The sequence below is a fragment of the Polypterus senegalus genome, chromosome 1, assembly GCF_016835505.1.
Source record: "Polypterus senegalus isolate Bchr_013 chromosome 1, ASM1683550v1, whole genome shotgun sequence".
Taxonomy (NCBI): Eukaryota; Metazoa; Chordata; class Cladistia; order Polypteriformes; family Polypteridae; genus Polypterus; species Polypterus senegalus.
Genome location: NC_053154.1, coordinates 73,972,236 through 73,978,176, shown reverse-complemented (window position 1 = coordinate 73,978,176; position 5,941 = coordinate 73,972,236).

Below are 5,941 nucleotides of genomic sequence, written 5' to 3'. Positions count from 1 at the left end.
GGGGGTTTCTTTTTTTTTTTGTCCCACTGCATTAAAATGTAGACCTGTACAGTTTGCGGATAATGGCTGTTAGCTTGACTGTTTTTCATTATATAAAGGATTAGGTCATATCTTAATCTCAGAACTGCAGTAAGCAGTCATTTTGGGTAACACGAAGTGATCCATGCCAGTCATTACACTATTTTCTTTCGTGGGTTAACCACAATGTCTTTCCCACATTCTGTTCATTTATTTATTTATTTTTTTAAATAATGGCATTGGAATGGATTGTCATTTATTACTCTGCAGCAAGGTCGTTCCCTAGTTATTGCTGCTTTTCAAATAGACAATCTAGAGCCATCCAAAATGAGCACTGCATGAGAGAGAGTTTACAGTACTCTGTCTTGCTTTTCAATAGGGCTTTGAGAAATAGAAAAAAAATCTTCTTGTTAGTTTATTGTTACTTTGTGAGCTTTTATTTTAAATTACATTAATGTAAAGCATGCATTTGCCACATTTGTAGGTGTAAAAATAAGTAAAAAGTGAACATAAATTGATCATCCCTTGCTACTCACACCAAGAATGGCAGACAATATATATATATTTTTTTTCTTGGTTGTCCCTATATAAGATGTATATAAGTATTTTTTTTTTTCCCCCCCTTGTTTCAGAAGTATCCAGCTCATTGCAATTCAGAGTTGGCAGTGGTTCTAAATATCAGTTCACCAATTAATATGAGACATATGATTGTGCTTTTTATGGGGAAAAAATGCTTCAGCCAGATGTTTCACCCTACAAGGAATGAATATGTTTAGTGCTATTTTGGTTTAATTTGTGCATCATGTTTTAAGTGGATTTAATGAGTTTATAGCTTCTGCTTGGTTTTTTTTTTCCTCCTTTTTTTGGTGTATGCAGGGACCTATGCCTATCAACACATCTTGCTGCCTTCTGTTTACTGTTCTTCTGCAGGATGATGTGAACTGCCCGGTAGCAAATTATTCAGACTGAGGTCGCTTTCAGTAGAACCTCTTGGAAACATTATTATTCATGAATCTTTTAGCAACCAGCAAGGAGCTGGTCAATTCTGGATAATACAATGTTAAAGATTGCAAAAACTCCCTCATAATTTGACTTTAAACAATGACCTGTTTTGCAGTTTTGTTTTGTTTTTTTTTCCTCAGTGATTCTTAGGATTTAAATTTAAATAGCATAAGGGACATTGAAACATATTCATGTACATAGAAAGATACATTGAATTGGTCAGTTCTGTCAGTTATGTGAAGAATTGAACAAACCCAAGCTTTATTTGTATCTGCTGCACATGAAACGTGAACAATTGCACTAATCCCAACATACCAGTGGATACTTAATTATTGTATGTATAAAATGTTACTTGACTTTCTTTGACTTTTTGTCAGTTTTTATTAAAAAGAAGCTTGTAGTTAATTGTATCCAAAAACAAATGTATCTTCTGTGTCATATGTGTGCTGTAGTCTCCAGTATTTAGCTGAATTGGTTTGTTCATGGACAGAAAACTATAAAAGCCTACTTTAAGGTTTTCAGAATTGCTTTGAAGTTTCTGTTTTACTGAAATTTGAGTTAAACAAAAAAAAGTAGTTGATCAAGTGCAAGTTAAAAATTGTCCAAGTTTATATCCAGGGAAACAGTAAGGTGTAAAACATTTTTTCAGTTGATGATTTTATTAGACCATGAAGCTTAATGTAATAATGGAAGAAATTGTGTGTGTGTGCTTGAATGTATGTAAAATATACTGTGTATATATGATATTTACACAGTATATATATTATTTTGTTTTTTACACGCCTATGGCACTGTTGAATATTTAGAGTGCAATTCATCTCCAAACAATTGTTGTTGCACTTTTTGGACTGCAAAGCATAAACAAGATAGTCAAATATTGTGAGATGTCGACTGGCTCTGCAAAACTTAAAGTATACCTTTCTTTCTCTGGGAGTGTGAAAGAGTAATGGCGTGCTTTTAATGGACCTGAATGTGTTTAATCATAGTAACCAATTTGCCAAAAAATAAACCAAATCCTCTTTGGGATTCTGCTGCAGTTTTTTCCCTTTCCAAAATTGGCCGAAAAAGTCTGAAAGCCCCCTCTTCTGTCTGTACAGCAGGGTACATTGTGACAGCAATTTTTTTTTCTTTCTTTCTGAATATAAATTAATGTGCTTGGAAATTTACAGAGTAGCTTAGTATTCTGCAGAAGTAGAGCTAAAGCTCAACTAAAGGAGTGTAAAAGAACCCTAGACTGGACATTTGACAGTGGTGCTACGTCTTGGGTCTCTCTGTTGAGGCATTGAAGGGGCTGGTGGTGGGGCTTTGCTGTGGGAAGTATAGTGTGTGTGAGACTGAAAATGCTGGGTATGGGTATTCTGTTTTTCCCACTTGTGGTTTTTAAATCTTTTTTTTTTTTTGTTTTGTACATTGTAATACTTAATAATGCAGAGTTGAAATGTAAATATCTGATAATGAGTCTGTGTAGAAGGCAAATTTTACAAGATTCCTTTATTTGGATGGTGATTTCTTCCCAAAACATTTTTTAAATAGATACAAATAAATGCTTCTGTTGTCCATAATTTTAAATAAAGATAATCAAATTTTCTGCTCTGCCTCAAACCTAGGAAGGATCGCTCGAGCTAATATGAATGAAATGCACACTGCTTGTACACCGGAATGTGGATTTTAGAAAGTATTCTTGGGAATAAGTAATGATTAAAAGTGGAGAATGTGAAAGGGCATTTTTGTAAAAGTAGACTGACAAGGCACCATAGCACATACATGAAGGTGAGAATCGTTTCCTTTTAGTGTCATTTCTAAAGAGACTGTGCATAGCATATATGTGTGTGTGTGTCTTGAATCAGAGTGGTACGTTAGCACTCCAAAACTGTTGTCATTCTTGTACATGAATCTAGCAGGTTAACGTTTCAATGCCATTGGTCTCCTTTTTAATGCTAATTATTTTTTTAAAAAGGCAGTTATTTGGAATTTTTACATTTTTGCCACAAATGCAGAAATTTGAAATTCTGTATACCAGTGAGAAGTATGAGCCCAGTAACCCTGATGTACTGTATTCATTAGCAGAGATCTACAATGTTATTTCCATATCTGTTATAACTTATGCCATAAACGTGTGTTTTGACAGAATGACTATCCAGAAGGTAGAAGCAAACGACATCCTATTTGTCAGCCTGCTACCGGTGCCAGCTCTGTGAGAGAGCTGGTGTCTGGTCACAGTCTGCTGACGGGGCACTTACACGTATGCCACCTGTAAAAACACGATGTGCACAGACTGGAAATGGAATTATTACTTTATCTCATATTTTGTACAGCATCTTGAACTTGCTTTGATCCCAGACGCTTTGTAAATAGTTTCCTTTTTTTCATTTGTAATTAATATGCAACATCTTCCACAATCCATTTACTCTTCTGTTAATTTTGTTTGATAAGATGTTGGCTTCCTTTTTATTTTTTGTACACTACTATATTACCACTCTGACTGACTTGTGCTGCAGGTCAGATTCTAGAAGATTTAATGTTAATGCTGCTGGTTTAGTTAGCAACTTTTACATTTGAGGACTAAAAAAAAAAATCTTACGGGAAATTAGGCAAATTGCCTGTTTGCAAGGAGATCTGGTAGCGCTGGAATTGTACTTTTAAGGGGTGCAAGCCACTGAGCAGAATTCTGTGGGCAGAAAAAACAAGGGTTTAATGTCTTTTGTTGTGCTTGTAGCTCCAGCTAATTTGTAACTTAAGAGATGTAGTTTTTTTCTATTTATTTAAATCTTTAAAATCAATTCAAGCTAGCATTAAATATAATCTTAATTTAACAACAGACTTTAATGAAGATTGTCTCTTACTACTCTGCATGTGACTAGGTGTGAATTTTGGCTGTGACAAAAGCTGTAGTTTGCCCATTATATGCGTCCAGAAGTTTTTAAAGCAACATCTTAATTTTTAACACACTCCAAAGTCGTCTCTTTTTCTCTCATTAAATGAGAAGAAGCTTTAGCAGTTTGCTTGAAGAAGAGAGGCTTACACATGCACTGTAGTAAACCCTAATTCTCTTACGAGGACAAAGGAGCCAAGTTTATGAGAAGAAGAAGAAGCAGCAGAAATATTGTAGACAACTCAAGTAAAAGTAACATTTCACTTTCAAAATGTCTATTGTTATTTTGTTAGCTTATTGTCTAAGCAAAAAATTTTATTACACAAAACATAAATGGGAAGGAAAGGCAGATTAGCTAATCAGAGACATGTTTTCCGATGGTTTTAATGTTAAGCTCCTAAATTTATATGCTAAATTGTAGTACCAAAATAATTTTAAGAGGTGTTGACTGCCTCTTTGAAAATGCTAGTTTTGTTAAAAGAGAATCTTCTGTGTAAAGATCTAGTAATTTGTTATTGGATATTAGGCAGTCTTACATGTGCCGTTCAATTGTAAAATAAGCAGGTTTGATTCTAGGCCTCCGCCATCTTGTCGAGTTTTGTTCAGATGAAGGTTCTCTCTCTGCATTCTGAGGTTGGTATTCTACTTGCTATTGGAAATTTGACGGCCTTTACTGGGGTTTGTTTTTTTTATTGTGATTTTTTTTTTTATTATAATGCCACACAGCATTTTAAATGGAGAGAAGCATTCCCTTTACCCTTTTCAGTCCACGAATTTGAACTGCGAAAACAAAATAAGCAAGAACACAACTATGGACATTTTGAGAAAGCATATTACAATACAGAAGAACCTTGAAGGAATCGCACAAATTTGATTTGTAAAAAGCATTGTTGATCTAGCCTTCAGAAAACTGTTCACAAAATGTGGAAATACAGCTAAATTGATGTAAAAGTTTGCAAATTGTAAAACTTTACCCTCAATTCATGGGACTGTTGAAAGGTTGAGAATCTTGCAAACCTAAAGTAGATATTTTGATGTTTAAAAAAAAAAAACTGATGTAAAAATGCTGTTTCAAAATTGTAGGAACAGTTCAGAGGGGATTTTTGTCAGTGTTTCAAATAAAGATTTTTGATTAATTTAAGTTGTCCTTTTTTGACAAAATGTCAAAATGATTCAAGTTAAGTTAATCTGGGTGGGGGGGGGCATAAAAATGAAAGGTTGTTTTATTGATTTGGGATATTAAAAGAAATAAACCTCAAGAGTTGGACAGGTATACTAGTTCACCTCCCTCATATGAGTGTGTATTCACATTGTGGGTGTGTAAAAATGGACTTGTCATTAGTTAAGACAGGAATTGCCTCACCTGACATCCAGTAACCGCCCAGGTTTTAATAGAGAATATTATATTACATTTCTGGAAATAACTTTTTTTTATTATTCTTCTTTAGCAGAGCTCAACTTTGACAGACGTCCAAAGTTCAATTCAGAGTTGTGGGTTTTCGGAGTCTACATTGGCAGTTGAAGTTACAAATTGGAAACCCCCCCTCTATGACAAGGGTCTCCAACTCCGAACCTGTAAGGCTGCAGGTTTCCACTGTTTTCTTAATTAGTGACCCGTTTTTGCTGATTATTAATCTTTTTTCCTTATTTTTTTTTAAAAAGTCCCTTCAATTGTTTCTTTTTTCCTTAATTACTGGCACACAATGAGCCAACATGTGAACAGCTAAGCTGTGGCCATCATGCAGTAGCTGAAAGTGAAATTGAATTTTTCAGTAATATTGATCTGCTCAGGTCCAAAAAATGTTTTGATGCTGCTCTTAGAAAAAAGGAAATCAGCCATGTTGGCAACTTCTGCAGTGGTAGAATGAGAGCACCAACAAGCCATGGATTGAAATTAGTTTAATTAACAAGAATTGTCTTCTAATTTAGAAAACTGGTCCGAGTGTAAAGCTCCAAATTGATCTGTTGTGTTGCTTCACGTCTCATTTTTGTTTGGACAAAAAAAAAAATCGGAGGACTTAAAAAGACGATTGAAATAAACACAAAAGA